The 18,325-nt window shown below is 37.8% G+C and overlaps 1 long non-coding RNA gene across 1 annotated transcript in view; it reads left to right on the forward strand.

Annotated features, from left to right (window-relative positions):
* LOC110400456 overlaps window positions 1-17,699 on the forward strand; it is a 35,874-nt gene extending 18,175 nt beyond the window's left edge. The window contains exons 6-16 of the long non-coding RNA XR_002439860.1: window positions 2,502-3,781; window positions 3,876-4,693; window positions 6,721-6,840; window positions 8,117-8,174; window positions 10,623-10,712; window positions 11,943-11,988; window positions 13,112-13,185; window positions 14,092-14,218; window positions 14,978-15,086; window positions 16,348-16,448; window positions 16,549-17,699. This is a non-coding gene — a long non-coding RNA (uncharacterized LOC110400456). The remainder of the gene's footprint in view (window positions 1-2,501; window positions 3,782-3,875; window positions 4,694-6,720; window positions 6,841-8,116; window positions 8,175-10,622; window positions 10,713-11,942; window positions 11,989-13,111; window positions 13,186-14,091; window positions 14,219-14,977; window positions 15,087-16,347; window positions 16,449-16,548) is intronic.

An 18,325-nucleotide genomic window follows, 5' to 3' on the forward strand; every position in this document is an offset into this window, starting at 1 on the left:
ATTATAGTTGAAGAGTGAATTGACTACAGCTCCTTAACTACTTGAGGAAAGAAATGTAACTCAGGAAAACCTCTAAAATTTACATGTAGAGCAAAAACCTAAAGAAAGATCTTCTGTCAGTCATTGCTCTACCTTAGAGCATCTGCAGATGCTCTCCCGATGCAGAATGGCTATGCAGAAGGCAGCTGGATGCTGGTGGCCCTAACATGACCTCCAGGCACGCACATCCAAGGCCCAATTCACAAGAAGTCACCCTACACAGAAGCAAGTCTATACTGAAATGCTCTCATCATGCAAGGTGTGGGTATGGTGAGGGAGTGTGTTTTAGCCTCTCACGTCTTTCCTGAGGAGAAGGTGTGATTTGGAGGGAGGATTACTTTACTGGCAAGAGGAGTGTGTAGCCACTGCTGTGCTCTTCTGTCATGAGGCAGAATTGTACATTTCTGAGTTTTCACAAAAAGAGAACAACTCCCCATCATCTCTAATAGTTGGTTAAGTGGTGTAGCTGAATCCTATCTGAATTCAGTATCATGCAGAGTAAGATTTCTATGGAGCTACACATAAAGGAGAACTTCAGAGCCAGAAAGGAGGAGAAAGAAATGCAGACTGCCTTAATCTGTTTGGCTTGGTTTAGTCTAATTTTATTTTGTGCCAAATGAGTCATTGCTCTCTGCTGGAGATCTTCACTCTCAGTAGACTTTCCATAGTCAAAAGCCTTGGAAACATAATAGGAAAAGTACCAGTATATCAAAGATAAATACCATGTTTCCTTGGATATTACCAGAGCTAGAGATATTAATCATCACTTCATAGGAGCTATGATGTTTAAAGTAGTTGTAGGTAACTCGTTTTCCTTTTGTTGTGGTAGATTTTTGTTTCTTTCTTTTGTTGTGGTTTTTTTTTTTTTTTTGTCTAATTTTAGTCCACATGATTTACTACTATGTAAATTTTTCAACAAAACATCCACCTTTGATGAGATTTTGCCTTGTGCAACTCAAGGGATAAAGACATGATGAAAAAGCTGGAATTTGTGAGAGCAGATATGAGACTGCTAAAGACTGTTCTGCTGACTCTTGCTTGTGTTCGCCCATACTTCTCTTCTGCCAGTATTTTGGGAGAATTCCTTTTCTACTTAGTCAGGGCTCATTTTATGAATCAGTCTTACTCACCATTGATCAGAATATCTCTTCCAGATGAGAGAGTTGGCCTTACCCTAAGGCATAATACAGCAAATGTCATGTATGGCTCTCCAGGGCTACAGCTAATAGCACTAACAGCAGGACTTCTTTACAAATCTCTGAAGGTCCCATTGGAATCAAAGCTTTAATGAGCACATACAAGTCCAAGCCAGAGCTTAGCACCCCCCAACAAAAAATCCGTTGACCTGTACAGGTGGGACCATGGAAGAAGAAAGCTGAATATTTTCCATTCTGCTAAATCCTTTGGAAAAATAATCATGATTATTTAATGAGGAGTGAATTTTATTACAGACTAAGGGAACTCATCATGCAGAGGGAGCTACAAAAAAGGTTTAGTGGGACTAAGGTTAGTAAAATTAGGCAAAGATCCATTGTTATCTCCAATGAGTCAATATATTAAACTGCAAAGGCTTTGAATAATTATTAATGTGATGAACAGTAATAATAGCTTCATATCTCAGAGTCTGTTGATCCCTCCTTATGTTCTCTCTGAATCATCCATAATTATCACAGGGAGTTGGACTGATGCCACAAAGTGAAGGGCACAGAAGTGGTGTGACCACCTGTGGGACATACACATGTATTGGGCTCCATAAAGCTGCAGCCCCCTTCCCTGCTTTCTCTCCTGCCTCTGTGGGGTGAGAATACCCCCTGAAAAGGAGGTAGATACCTACATTAGAAATTTCCCCTTTCCTTTATCAAGACACACCACTAACAGCACAAAATAACTCCACTTACTTATTGCATTCCAGAAGTTGCTGAAGACATGCATTAGATGCTGCGTGCAGACTGTGCCTTCAAAATGCTTTTTTACAGACAATACGAGAATGCCTAGAAATTTCCAGGATGGTTATTATTAAATAATTTGTACCTGTGCAATGACTTACAGCAAAGTCTGTAAAATGCTTTGGCATTAAGAGAAGCCTCTCAATCTTTTCTGAGGAAAGAACAATTTCTGGTCAGAACCCTATGGGGAGACATTTCTGCCTTTTTTTTTTTTTTTTTTTTTTTTTTTTTGTCTTCTCTGGTTCCCTTCCCAGTCTTGCTTTTTCATGTCTTTTATTATTATGATTATTACTATTATTACTATTATTACTATTATTACAGTAAAAATACGAAAGGCTGGGTTATTATCAAGGCTCTCCCTGTTCTACTTGTGACTTTTAATGTCCAAGAGAAGAGTATGAGTATGACTTTTTTGCTCATTTGCTGTGTGTCATGGAAAAAAAGGATCTTAGAAATAGATCTGAAACATAGATCTGAGTTTTCTTTCTTTCTTTTTTTTTTTTCCCGTACTCAAAGCACTTGTTTAAAAAGAGATACTGAAAGATACTCAAAGAAATCAACTCACCTGATACACCATGGGAAGAGATTTGAGTATAGCCCCAAAACTTGTGGTCTGAACATCAGTTAACAGCTATGCTTCTTATGGTAAGTTGTTTTTAGACCAAGAGCACTTGAGAGATGTGCAGAGAAAATTAAGATTGCATATTGATGGAAAAAATGTAAAATGCTCTGAAATATAGGAGATAGGGTGATGGAGACTGACCCCAGTCACCTATTATTTGTGTAATTTTAATTACTCTCCCTTTAATTTAAGCAGCTGACACACACCTTCAGTGGTGTTCAGAAAGTTAATAGGGCAGCTGAGTAAGGATTTTAAGGTCATATTCTTGTCCTTTGGTGCTTATTTTATTTATTAGCTGCTGCATTAATATTCTTATGATTACAGAAATGATCATTTATGTATATAATGCATCTTATGATAGTATACATTGATGAATATTATGTTTATTTCTGAATATGTCTTCTTGATATTTTAGTAGTAAATTCACAGAAATGTAACAGCATTTGTATCAAGTTTCTTCCTTCTTTACATTATTTTTTAATTATGGTATGTAGTCATCAGTTTGCTGACAATAATTTTCCCAAATGTCACTCTTTGATTCCACCCTTCCCAACTGAAATTAAAATATTGACAGAAATCATTTAGCATGAGCAGTGAAAAAATTCAAAGAGGCATTTAAAGTAGAGGAAGTTCTACATGTATCCCTTCTATATATGTACATTTGTGACTCATTTCCAGTTACATAAAGAGTAATGTGTGTAAAATTAGTGTGCTGTCTCATGTTTGTCTTGCATGTAGATAAGGGATGACATTTAATTGAAGTTATTTTTTTTAAATCAAACAAACTACTATTTGCAATATAAAAATAGAGAGAACCTAATGTTTCTGATATGTTCAGTGGAGTTGAAGGGGAACTGGTAGATTACCAGTGTGAATGGAGTTTGGCTTGTTTCTTTCTTAAATCTTTTACCCAATTTATACACCCTCATGCCTATGTATCTCTGTCTTTGTTGATCAGCACTGTGCAGGAAGGGAAAGCAAACACAGCTCATGGAACTGGCTGAGGTTCTGCAGCATGCAGCAGTAGCTCTCAAAAATAAAGGTGCTCCAAGCACATGGTTATCCAGTTGCTGAGGACAGAAGAGATAATGGTGGTGTGGACATGGTGTCATTCTGTGACCATCCAGCCAAACTCTCAGTAGGGATAGAGGGAGCATCCAAGGTGCTGCCTGTGGTATGTCTTGTGGTGAAGCTCCTTTGCTCCCTTCTCTGTCTGGAGAACCCTTGCCTCTTCCCAGCACTTCTGGCAATTCTACCCCTTTGTGCAGGTCCATCTCCCACTACTCCCATGGGTGCACAACTTGGGAAGGAGAAGGAGAAACTCCCTGCTCCCATCACTCAGGTGGAGAGGTGACTTTGGACAATGCTTTGCAACTGTAGTTGAAGGCAATGAGTACACTAATGAGGAGAGTCAGAAAAATTATTGCTGAATGGATAACTGTTAAAATATTTCTCATAATTCTTTGTGTGTTTTCATGAATACTTTTTTTTTCTTCATTGGCACATTTTATTGCTTTTCTGTTTAGAGGTTACCTTATGGTGGACCTTTAGTATCCCTTAGGCTTTACAAACAAGACTGTGTATCAACAGCTTATGTGATATAGTGACACACGTCAGTAAGTATTCTCTGTTTTAAATTCATTGCAGTGAATGGATCTCATAATGTTAACAAATCTTTTTACATATCATCCTGAAATGTCTATTCGACTTAAAAAGCATGGTTTAGACACTGAGCAATGGGTAATGAGATCATAGCCAGCATTATAATTTGAAGAATTATAGAGTTTTAAGGGGGAATGTGTTTTCCTGCTGTCAATATATGTTGTAAATCCTAAATCAGACAATGCTGCAGTGATATCAAGGCACAACAATCTAAAGGTGTGTAGCGGAAATGCTAAGTCATGGCCTGAACCAGTGACTGGGCACCTGGTGGGAAGGCAGGGCCTACCCAGGGGAGCTTAGGTGCATGCAATGAATCTGAGTGACTGGAAGGGGTAGAGCCAGGATCCACCCCTTCACAGACCTCATTTAAGGGTTGACAGTGGAGGTGAGGGCATCTTCCCTGCCCACCTGCGGCCTTCTAAAGGTAAGTAGCTCTTTTCCTTCATTTCTGTGTTCACAGCTGTTGCATTTGGGCTTGTCCTAATTTGCTGCAGCTGAAGACTTTGCTACCCTGCTATTATTGCTGTACCTTCCATCACATTATAGCATTACAAGGTGGTATAAAAATATCAAGAGTAGGAAGAGGATGGGCTATGAAGTACTTCTTTGCACTTCCCAGGGTTTGCACATGTGGTCAAGGTAAATTTCAAACACGCTGCATTGTAATTGTTCTATATTTAGTTGCACAACTGCTAGAAAATTCAGTCTTCACTCTGTCATACAAATAGATTGGCTTGTGGAAATGCTCATCATTTTAATCCCAGCATGCTAATGGCCCCTGTGTGAATATAGACTTCTCAATTAAACTAAAGTAATTTGAGAAAAGGACAAGTCTCCCAGGCTCAAGTAAAGGTTTCAGTAACAACAGCAGATTCAGCTGTCTATTCTTGAAGTGTTTTCCACTGGATGGTGCATTGCTGGGACTTCTAGTTCTACACAGATTCTTTGCTTAGATGCAATCCAAAAAGTGCATGTTCTAGTAAGGAACTCATGAAATAGTCTGCAACATGGCTATGCTCCTGAAAGTGCATCTGTACATTCCCTAGAGTTAAATTTCTGCAGTCCCTTGGAGCCCTGATGCTTTTTCTGGGATCTCTTTTGATGCAGGTCTGTGCCACCTTCTTTCTAAGAGAGCTTCAGATCTACAGGATATTTTAAGGGCTAGGACAAAATGTGTGTCTCTAGCCAAAGAATAGGAATCGTAAATGGGTGAAATGACCCCACATTAATACAACCCATGTAGCCTTATCTATTTACAGTGTTTTATATTTCTAACTACTGGATATTTATAAAAAGTCACCATCTCTATTGGCATTTGACAAAGGACACAGTTAAATGGACCTGGCATTTTCTTATTCATGTAGTTGAGCTACTTGAATTAAGGTTCAGGCATCATATGATACTGCATGTTTTATGGATAAAAATGATCTGACTCCTGCATAGACACCAAGATCCAGCACTTCTTCCAGAGATAATTGCCTTTTTTTTTTTTTTTTTTTTTTTTTTTTTACAAATACAAAAACATATTTTCTAACTCTTCAGTGATCACCTTAATTTTAGTGCTTTGTCTCACATAGGATTGTGTCTTCTTTACAGGTCTTTACAGATGTGCTTTCCAGAATACGTGAGAATTTTGTATTAATCATGTTTTTCTCTGAATTGTGCCACATTATTTTCTCCCTTTCTTTGGTTTGTTCAATTTACGCCATAAATATTATTAACCCACAGAGATTTGTTTCTACTTTCTTTAGTTAATTAAAGACACTGTTGGATTTATCTTGTGCTACCACCAGGAGGGCACAAGTGAAATATTGTCTTACTAGATGGTTCATTCATTAGCATAAAATAATCAGTGCTTTTGAATACCAGCATCTCAGTATATCAGATTTGGGTTTTTGTGATCTCATCTAGGAAGTAGAAGCAGCAGTAGAAGGATAAAGAAGAGAGACAGAATGAGGGGGAAAAAGAAAGGGAGCATTCAGCATAGGTGTTCAAATTAGCAGGTTTCCATAAGAAAACGCACCGGGCACTTGACAAAAAGGAGAGTGCACAAGTTAAACTTGCCTGGAGGCATATCTAACTGGCACCTAGGACAGAACACAGTAGTAAGCTAAATTAATTCCCTACTCTGCTACTAACAGAGATTTAATAATTACAAGACCATTCATTCTAGCATATGATTTCTCCCCTTGGGGGGGAGGGGGGTGGCTGGAAGAAATAAACAAACTACCATATGCTCCTACCAAATATTTCTACTGATTCCATCTGACTTCACATTTATCAATGTGAAGTGATGTGATTTTTCCAAAAGGAATGATGCTCCATGTTAATATTAAATTTACAGACACATGCAAATATTTAATGGCTCTTGTATCTGAGATGGTTTATCACTGGATATCAGAGAATAAGTATTCCACCAGGAACTATTCTTCATCTTTCTCATTCCCCTAGGGCCCTAGTCTGATGTGCCTTCTGTTGGCCCAAACTCGGTGGAAGACTTGGGTTCACCTACAGAGAGAGACCACATGCTTAGGCACTACCTTGGATCTCCTTCAGACTCCTTTTCCCCAGGTATTTCTCCACCCTCTCTCTGGGCTTTTCATGATTATATGAAAAATTAATAGGACTCTGAGCCGTATTGCCTTTCCTCACTAATTGCATCAGAGTGTAGGAAGGTGAAGCAGTGATATAGTAGGGGAGGCTGAGGCTCCGTGCCCAAAACAAGGAAATCCACTTACATAGGGGGCCCCTCTGTGTACAGATGTGGGTGGTGTGACCTATTTCTGGGAGATTTTATCATTTTTGGAAGAGACACCAGTAATTCATTCTTCCTTTCTGAGGAATAAAATAAGAACCCAGACACATTGATTATTAATCATTCATTTGGGGACTCTCCTCCCTCTTGACCAATGACATAATCATCAGTGAACAATATGTATACTGTAATTGACATTTGCACAAAAAAAAAATCAGGTTATATTGTATGCATCTACACTAATAAAAATAGCCATCTTTCAAATCCTCCTTCGCAAAGTCTCACTGAACAGACTTCGATATCTATATAGCATTTATTTTGACCTTCGCCTCTCTGATCTCCCTCCACTGGGGAACTGTACGGCAATACAATATAACAGAAGCATACTTATTAAAATACACATTTAGGCTACAGTGTTCAGAAAGCTTCAGTTAGGTGCACAGAAAACACTGCATCCAATTGGAGGTTCAGCCTATTTAGGTTTTACATGAAATTCCACCTATACATGTCACTCTGAGAATTAGTTGCATAATTACCTTCTAAACAGCTCTGTTGATGAGTTGTGTAATTACAGTAACTCAACAGGTCATCCCAAACAAGCTTCTGCTTGTTTAAGATCTCTATTTTGATATCACAGATAATTTAATGTTTTCTATCTGCTGTGGTAACCAAAAGTTCTAGACAAAGATCACTCACTCCTACTTGTAGATGAGTCACTATTTTAGCATGTTCTACTTTCAGAAAGATTATACATTTCGCTTTTCTTTACTTTATTTTGAGAGAGAACAAGGGAACATACCAGTTGCTACTGCAATTGTGTAAGTTCTGCCTTCTTTCATAAAAGACACCTAGATGCATATGAACACTTGAATAAGTAGAAGACAAATATGTTCACTATTGTTAGATCGTTTTATGCAGAGATTTTGTTTTGTTTTTTTTTTTAGCAATGCTAATTAGTAACATCTAGGCTTACAGCAAGCGATTAGCACATAAGAATTCAGACTTTTGTAAAAATACTATTAGCCAGTAGATACCATTCTTAGAATGTGTGCTAAGAGAATAACATTTTATTTGTATTCACGTGTCCTACAGAAAACAGCTAACTTCAAAGCTGGTGGAGCGGTCATGGGTGAAGCAGACCAGTGAAATGGTGAGTGCTAGGAAATCGCATGTCTTCAAGACCAGGGAGGGTTCTATGCCACTGACATATATTTCAAGAAGTGTGATAAATTCTGGAGTCGCAATAGAAAGTGCTGTATTTTATTTGTAAGGAAACATGCTTACAATATTACACATAAAGAAATTAACTGTATTTTAAAAATGTTCTCTTTTATGATGAGGCACCAAGAACTTATTTTAAACAGTGACTAAATGCAGAAGCAAATGCTGAAATGTATGAGAAAATAATAATCCTAACGATTTTCCTTTGGAAATATAACTGCTGTAGTAATTTCAATTAAGGAAGAATTTAGCACTTTAGTATTTGTATTCCCAATGTCAAAGTCTTTTGTTATCACACTTACACCTCTGTTATTAATGTTAGCCATGGTTTGCAAAAGAGGAAAAGCTAGTTATCAATGAATAATTCAGGCTCCATAACTGTCAGACCTCATTATTTTAAATAAGACCTGGTAGTTCCAGTTGTAACTGGCTAATTGCATCATTTAAACTTAAACTGGTAGAATATTTCATATAATTCACGATTTTAAAACTTTTAATCCCTTCAAAACTACTGTAGTACATAGGGCAATTTGCTTTAAATCAGGGAGAGAGAACAAAGAGACATTCTCGTTGCAATACAAGTCCTCAAGTGGTTAAAACAAAAAGAAGAAAAACTGAAGAAACCAATGTACCAAGTAGTTAAAATGAAACTTTATCATTAGACTGAAATGGAATACAATACTTATAAAAGTAAAAGCTGAAAAAAAAGTTGAAACACCCGAAACTGATGAAGTAAAATATATTCTAACACCCAATGAAATTATACTGCAAAATCATTCAAAAGCTATTAGTGAAAATAGCTCTTTTTTGTGGCCATATACTCTGCCTTGGTTTGATTTTTGGCCATAAACACAATTCCCAGAGCAGCTAAAAATATATGGCATAATCATCTTTAACAAAAATTCAACCAGTTGCAAAATGGCTATAGGGAGTTATTACTCTTTGTTAATAATTTGTCCAGTAAATTTAGTTTATGATCAAAAAATCTTAATATTTTTATTTGGTTTGTTTTTTGATCTTAGTTTGCCCTTAATAATACAGACCTGATAAAGTGAGAAGGAAGCATATTTTACATATATTATCCTTCCAAGAATATACCAAGCAGGAAGAGTCAGGGGTCATTTGTAAACTAGACTAAATTTAAAGTGCTGTTTTAATCTTTCTCTTGGCTTCCTGCTCAGATAACATTCAGCAGTTTATGATTTGTGTCTAGTATCTATAAAGTATGAGAAATTAATAAATACTTTTAAATGTGACTTCAAAAAAAGACGATACCTCTCAGTAATGTACTGAAAGCTATAGCTATGTAGTACATAAAGATATGTACTGTAAAGGAACTTTATCCTCATTTCACAGTTGGGATACTGAAGTCCAAGGTAATCTATATACCACTTCTGTAGCCTCTCACACATGCAAACAGGTACACACATCATGCTTCTGAAATAAAATCTGGGACTCAAGAGTCTGCCTTACGACTTTAATGGGATGCTGTAAGAGAAACCATGGTAGACTACATGGGTATTGTAAAAATGAGAAAAACCTGCATTTGCTGTCTCTAGAATGACTTTGGTGTCTTCTTTATTTATTTAATTAAAATAATAATAATATAAAACCCCCACAACTCTCAGCTGTCATGTTGAAACTATAAATTTCAGCCCACGTATCCATTAAGAACATCATTAAGGCAGTGGAGGTTACACAGCAAGGGCTTGGATCTTATCCGTTATGTAGCAGCCTCGCATTGCTGGATATCTTGTAAAAGCCACCCCTACATTTCTGCATCATACTGGAGGTCATTACCGCATACATTCAGAAACTGTGTGTGTTCTTGTGTTTGAGAGTAGAATTAGTGCACCACACAGATTAACTTCCTAGGTTTTCTGCGTGCTGAAATTGAGCCATTTCTACTTGTGCAAAAAAAGAAAAAAAACATCCAGCAATAATTGGTCCCCATAGAGATGCAGACCATCATATTCTCACACTCTTCTGAGATCTGTAAACTAAAAGCCCAGGTTTCTTGGGAGATGTATCTCTTAAGAAGACAGACAGCATCAGGTTGAGTTTTGCAAATCTTTGCTTAATGGACATTTAAGAGCTGTAAAAATTCTCTCCTTACTCCTCAATTCTGGTCTTGCTCTTCATGGGAGATTTGCACCCCTGGGCAGGAGTCAGCATGAATTTTCTGCTGGTAAGTCAATTAGATATGAATTTTTCTGTTACCTGCATGTGGTCTAATAACATTATGTGCAAGCTCTGATAATTATGAGCTTGGAACACCTTATTTTCCCAGTTGCTGTGTGTTCTGTTGGTAATGACTGTGACAGTGGTTCTCATAGTATAACAAGCTGATATGCCATAAAATGTTTAACTCTTGCAGTCAATACTTTGAGTACCATACAGTCCTGAGTGGATGGACTGAGAATGTAAGCCTCAGCTTTGCTGGGAGATGTCCATGGAGTATATCTCGGTGAGTTTGACCCGAAGTTACTCTGGGTGGTCCAATTTCAAAGAAGCAATGGCCAAGCTATGTATAAATAAATAAATAGATTTTTTAGGACCTGTTACGGTCATGTAATACATAGGAAAGAGAAAGGCAGAAGAGTCTGAAGATGATGCATCACAAGTGTTCTAGAACCTTACAGTTGGCTGTAAACTTATCCTTATAGGTCATTCAAAATCATTAGCTTGAAAGTCCTAAGTTGTGTATGGTCAGACAGCACCTCTCTAAACATGTCCCACCCTGGTGGTTGAGGCTAGTGTTTTAATTGTCATATTTGAGATTGGCATTCAGAGTTAGAGGTGCCCCCAACGAGGTCACAGCTCATTTACCTAGTACCATCAAGCTGCATTTATTTATGGGATTATTATCCTCTCATATGAGGTTTGGTTCATTTAAGTATGTTTATTAGTGAGTTCCTCGCATTTAACTCTTTGGAGATCTATGGAGTCAACATTTGGAGATAATGAGTTTATAGCAAGGATGAACTAGGAAATAATGGTGCCTAGACATTATAGTTTGTATCATGGTATGTCCAATGACACAAAATAATTTTCACAACTGCATATAGGCAAGATAAAATAATGTAACAATACTCAAAGAAATTGTAGATGTATAGGCTCAGAAAAAATTAAAATCATAATGATTTTAAAAAATCAATGTTATTATGATAGTATTTCTCATTTAAATCCATACTGACAACAATCCATATCTTTACATGATTTTCCCTGTGTTATCTCACCAACAGGACACAGTCAAATAAAAATTAGTAAAACAAGTTGCATTTCTGAGGAAGAAAATATTTGCTCTTCTTGTCTCGCAGTGTCTGGAGACTTCTGCAATTGTTTACTGTGTTGACTTTCTGTAAGCTTTGTAAGCTCAGCTCTCTGATCTGTAGCTTCATTTTTAAATATTTTTCTCTGAAAAGACACCAGCTAGGTCTCCAAATGTTTTATGTCTATGGCCACATCAGATACTACAACAAAAAGGAGGCGTATTCTAGTCTGCCTTGAAATTATCCAGAGTTGGCTTCGCCCTTGTCAAGGGCTGGCTCCCAGGAAGGAAACTTCAGGTTTAGGGTATGCTGGATATGTTTCATCAGTGAAAGGAATCCACTTCTGTTTGTGTACAGAGCATGGTCTTAAAGTCAGAGATTTCACTGACCAAAAAAAAAAATCTTTTTTTTTCTTGGAGCTGTAGACACCTGGTTGAAAAATACATGGCAGCTGGGGACATACAGTAAATGGTAGGTGCAGATACACTGGGTGGTGTTCCTACTGCGCATATTCACTCTGAAGGGTCATTCAAAATGCCTCTCTACAAAAAAGCCCCAATGTAAATAATGTCAACAGTCTATGAAAGCAGGTGATTTAGGTCACCAAGCAACATACATTGGTTAAATTGTATTATTCTTTCAAATACTTAATGTACATCTAAGCTATTCACTTGTTAGAGTGAAAAGAGGCAAGGATAAAAGAGGCTTGTTTTTACTTTGCTTGTCTATAAAATCTTCACTATGGAGAACCATCCACTGTTTTTTAAAAGAAAGCAAACAAATGGAGGCATGCAGTGCCATTGAACATTATAAAAAATGTTTGGAAAGACTGCGCATGAGCTGGGTGAAGAGGGAGATCTGAAACTAGCCACAAATGATAAGAAGATACTGAAACACATGTGAGCATCACTTGAGAACTGTGAAAGAATGAGGCAAGGTTTTTTTTATTGGGATGAAAATGTCACTGAGTGTCTCATTATTCTTAGATCCATTCTTATTGCAAGAAAGCAACAGACCTTAGTGAAAAACAGCAAGAAAACTCATTATTTAAAGTGTATACAAAAGCAGAAAATGGAGTTAAATTTCAGGCTTTAAAAGCTCTCATTTCTCAGCTTTGATTGAAATCAGGCCAAAGTCTTGCTTGGGTATCTTGAAACTCCCTTGTATCTTTTCTCCACAGTGACCAGCAATTCTACCAGCGTAACTGGGCAGAGGAGGCTTTTGAAATCCAGACTATTACCAGCCTTTGCAGGAGAGGCTAATGGAGTACAGGAGACCTCCTCCTGTGTTTTGCATTTGAAAATCTTGCAGTTGGTCTTAGGGGAGCCCAGGAACTGTGGTGTTAGCTCTGTTGCACAGGGGAGCAGGTCCCCAGGGTGAGGCTGAGCCACCAATCAACTGAACTTCCAGACCAGACTGGGTTTGGGGTGGAGGAAGGCTTCCGTCATTACAGACTGCTGCTTGGGATGTCAAAGCAGGGCAGTAGCTAGGAATCAGTGTGGCACCTGTTACACAGTGTGGTTGCTTAATGGATTAGAAATCTTATCAAATGTATCTCACCATGGGATGATGTTATTACTCTTCTTTGTTGCAGAGAAAATTGACAAGAACTTTTCAGCTGTGGATAAATACTACTTCGACAGTGTTTTCAACATAATCCTTATATATGTAAGTGTATCTCTCTTGTGAATTTTCCTAAATGCATATTTTAAGGAAGAAAACATGCAACAGCAGATGCACTGAGGATAATTCTGCCAATTAAAAAGATAACAGGAGTGCTGCTGTTAACTGAATATAGAGCAGTGAGCTAAGGTAGAGAACAACAATATTTGACATAGCTGGTCACAGCTGACATTTCTGTTCTTGATCCAGTGAATCATCTGAATCCTCTAAGAACATTCATCATGGAAATAGTCTGAGACAGAGAAATAAACTGAGCTCTCTTACAGAATCTATTCTTGACCCAACTGGCAATGTTAAGAAAGGGCTCTGATAGCTACATATATTCTGTTCACTCATAAATAATAGGGGGGCACCGTTTACTGGTTGTAGTCCTTGTGGTTACAGTGGGACTGTCACTGTTTTATTAGTTACTTTTGCACTCTCCGATGTTCCTGTAAAACAACATTCTGTTTCAGGAGATGCGCCTGTCAAGGAAGCAGGAGAGGGTGGATGGCATGATGAGTGCCTTCCAACACTTTGTTTATGTCTCTGCAGGGTGGAAGTATTTTGTTAACTCTGTGCTCACAATGTGGATCAGTCACTGCTGCCAACATAAATATTTTCAAATATTTCACTGAGAATTGCTGCAAAGCTACAGGAGATTTTCTGCCTATATGACTGAGACTGTGTCTCCTTTGATTTCAACTTGATTTAATTTTGTAGAAGAGGCAAACACAAGATGAGTAATAGTGCAGCCCTCCAACTTGCATTATTGATACTTCCAAAGTGTCCAGTTCAAATGGGGGCAGAATGTTAACAGAACTGAGAGTATCAGTCTAGTGGCTGAAGGACAAAAATAATCTGCCTTTTTGATCTTTGCTGGTCAACAAAAGCATGCTTTGCTTGCTCCAGAAGTCTTTCATGTGAGAGAAAATGGACAGAGATGAAAACCCACGTCTGATCTGACGCTTTGGCAAGCTGTGTTTTCTTACACCCACAGGAGATGAAGAGTTCTGGCCTTTTAGAATAGTGGACAAAGGTAAAAGAGAATTCCCTTCTGTCATGTAGACAGTCACTGATAAAGTTTATTCTGTGTATAAAACATGCAATGGATGCAGAGTTATCATCTTTAAGTACCTACCTTCTACTGAAATGAAACGGTCAGAAAATTGGAGGCTTCGGGCAAAAGCCAGACCCTCAGTTCTCTACATGGATCACAGTGTGAGCTTTAGAAAAAATATTTATTACACGTCATCACTTTTCTAGCAGATTTTGTTTGGAGAAGCTGGATCAGACAGAGCTGGAAGCTTGACAGATTGCTCTGACCACTGAGTTGGAGTATATACAGCTAAAACTGAACCAGTAATTCAAAATGGTACTTCAAATAAATTTAGTTTTCTATTTCTTGCCTATAAAATACCTGCAAAAAAAGTAAACCATTAGTTCTATTAATTCACTAATTGCTCTATCTTATTTTTTAGTTTTTTATTACCTCAGGATGGAAAGATCAGAAATAATTTGCTGTTATTAATGTTTGTTCTGATTGTATGAGTACTGCTGTCATAGTGAAGACAAGAAGGTGGGGGAATCTATGGGTCTTTGATACTCTCAGGCATTGGGAACAGTTTAGGAACAAGGAACAGAGAACGAGGATTAGTGGATTTTAGAAGAATAATCCTGTGAACTGCTCTTCTTTTTTATGGCTGAAAAAGAGGAATATATTTTGATTGCAGTACACTTATTTCTCTCATTTTAAGAACCTGCATTAACAGTCCCTCATTCTCCATGTGTCACTCAGATGACCAAGGCCAAAACCCACTGACCCTGGGCAGGACAGCAGCATGGTGTGAAGTGAAGAGCAGGAGAGTTTCACAGGATAAGCAATGGCCAAATGAAGTTTTTCTTTTGTGAGTTTTACCTTTTTCATCCTGTTTGACATTTCTGAAACGGAGCTGTATTACAGATTAGTAGCCCATGGCAGTAGGCTGGAGAGATGAGATTTTAGTGTGATATGGGACACAGGCAGAAGAGAGGGGGGAGCAAAGAAAATCTGTGAAAAATTGAAATGACAAGGTCATATTGATAGCTTGGTTGTGAGAGCTGCTGAGGTAGTTTGTTGCATTATGATTAGAGATGGGCCAACTAGCATGAATAAGACAAGAGCTGGTCTGAACCTTCATCCACTTCTCTGAGTAAACCCAAGCTGAGCCTAAGGTAAGGTTAAGACAAATCTAGTGCTGGCAGTTTTGGTTTCCTAGCCCTAATATACTAAGATTCAGCTCAGAATGGAAAGCTAGAATCTAGAAGAATGTTAAGGACATAAATCCAGTTTAAAATCACTCGGTCTGGAAAACCTTCGACAAGAACAGTTTTACGCCACTTCTAGCCTTCCATCCATAACAAAGAGCTTCATATCCCCTCTGATAACCATCCTAGTAGCAAAATGAAACCAAGTCTGCAAAGCTTTCAAATTTCAGTCCAGATTTTTTTTTTAATTATGAAACCTTCAGTTGAGATGCCAAGCTTTGGTCAAAGGGTACGCGTGCATACGATAACTTGCAGTGGGAACTGCACTGAATAAAGCACACAATCCATCTGCAAGTTGTTTCTCTTCGGCTTTATCCTGTGGGAAGTAGCTCTGCATTCAGATTCAGACTACAAGGGATTCTCCGAAAGCTGAATTTCTGCAATGGCCATGCTTGTTCTGTGGTGTGTCACGCTCCCTGCAGTGAGGGCTAAGTTCTTCCTATTTTGTGCAGTTTCTGTCTAATGCAGACAAAATTCCTCCTCCTCACAAGGATTCTAGGAGAAAGCAAAGCCAGAGAACAAGGGCAAGTGGAGACAAGAGATGCAGTTTACCTTGGACTCCTGTTTTGAAACACTTGCCAAGCTCATTGAGGTAATAGTTTTGATTTGGTAGTGTAACAAAATCCATATACAGACTGTTTCTGAAAAGTGCAGTCAGCATTATAGGGTTCCTATCCTCCTTTTGTGTTAATAATGTCGCTGCTCAGCTCTTAGAGGTACTTGTGATGATATAGTGGGGCAGAAATATACAGGAGTCCAGTGTGTTTTGAAGTGGCAGCTCTTGAGTCACTAAAATAATGACCTGTATCTGTATGGGAAACATTTTTTCTGGACTGTTTCCATTCTCAGTGTGCTTTACAGACCTGACAGCTGCATCTCTTTGAACTGTGGCAATGCAGAGCAGAGCAGTTCTTCCAGCAGAGGCTACAGGAACTCTGCTACGTGGGACTTTAACAGTGAGGGTGAGAAGCTCTACTTGCTCTCTGCATCAAGGTAAATAGTTGTCTGCTAATTTATTCTCACATACTTTCTTTTGTCTTTTTTTTTTTTTTTTTCATTCAGGAATATGTAGCAGTGGAATAAGGTGAAAGGTCTGTCAAAGTAGACAGGAGTAAAGGATTCTATCTTGCAAGTAAATGAAACCAGCATACGTCTTGATGAAGTATCATTTGTACAGGATGAAGACAGCAGTTGGGGTAAACAAAAAAAAAAAAGAGGCTTTCTTCTTCACATATAAATTTTCCATAATGAAAACAAATCCTGAGTTTAACCTTGCCTGTGATTTCAAAACACTTAGTTTATGATTTACCTCTATTTTCTTGGACTTCCACAGTCTAGACAAGTCTCCACAATTAAAAATTCACCCCAACAGTTTTCTTCACTGATTCTCAGTCATTTCTGCAGAGTACGTGCTGTCTTCTCAAACCTGAAAAGACAACCCAAAGCTTCAGAGCTCTGTCCATGCATCAATACTTGCAAACTGTGCTCAATGAACTTGATGCTTTTTTAAAATTTGTAGTTATCATAGTCGAATTAGTTATTAAAATGGACATACTTTGCAAGGAAAAATAACAGCCATTGTATTTCTGCACATCTAGTACATGGATACTGCTTTCTTCTTTCTTGAAGTTTGAAGAAGACACATGACTTTAATGTCACTAAAGCTTGTGTCATAATCATCAAATAGAGCTGGTGTCAGGTAAACCAGATGGAACTTTCAACCAATAAATTGTATTTATTTTTGATATTAATGACTTATTTGTCATCCATGCAACTTGTAATAGGATAAGGTAAGAATAAAGATTTTTTTCTGAGGGGGGAGGGGGAAAAAGAGACCTATTAGGAGCATATGTGTTATTATTTGACCAAACAGCACAAACAGATGACTTGCAAAAAGTACAAGACCTGTCTCCAGCTGGGATCTGCCTGATGGTTCCTACAGAGCTCAAGAGGGACTGAAGGGTTAGTTCACTCACACTGTGAAAAATTTCAGAGCGTTTCTACTTATCTGTGTGCATATTACATTAATTAACTATGCTTTGTTACATTACAGACTATACTAGCATCTTTCACTTCTCTCTTACTTCGTAAGAATACATAGAGAAGCTTTGTCTATCTTAGACAAATTGTTTTACATACATGTTTGTATACACTGCATAATATCATTCCTTTAGTAAGAAGGAAAAAAAAATAAAAAGGAATTTCATAAGTAACCTGTATGTGTCATTTTTTTCATATAAAGAATGACTTATGAAAAAGCCCTACAGCTATGACTTGCTTTGCCATTCTAGAGTGGTGGGGAAATAAAACATAGAGAGAGGGAATATAAACTCTCATTTAAACTCTTATCTGTTTTTTATTGTTTTGGGTGTTTTTATTCAATATGTCTCTCTCCCCTCTTCCTCCCTCCCTCCTCTCTCTTTATGTAGTGGTAGTCTCTCTCTTCTCTGAGTGAAGATGGATAATCCAAAATATTTCTCCACTTAGTTTCTTTTAGTATATGACTGTATTAGGATCACTGTACAAAAGTGTTTTTTATGTGAAAGCTGTTTAACCTAATGTGTAATTTCCTCTTCCCTTTTCTTCTTATTTAAGGAGAAATAAGATATGTATTTTCAGGAGAAATAAGGATGTATTTTTTTGTTATTGAGACAGATGCTGTATGCCAAATGTTCTTACTCTTACACAGAACAAATAATGCTACACCTTCCTTCCTTGCATTTGTACAGCCCCTTCTCCATCCCATTCCTGTGCCACTCTAACATTGGAGACCTTCTGAAGAACGTGCATCAGACTGCAGATGGAGGTGGAGGCCAGCTTCCTTTGCCCTTCAGAATAT

This window comes from Numida meleagris, chromosome 5 (assembly GCF_002078875.1).
Source record: "Numida meleagris isolate 19003 breed g44 Domestic line chromosome 5, NumMel1.0, whole genome shotgun sequence".
NCBI classification, from domain to species: domain Eukaryota; kingdom Metazoa; phylum Chordata; class Aves; order Galliformes; family Numididae; genus Numida; species Numida meleagris.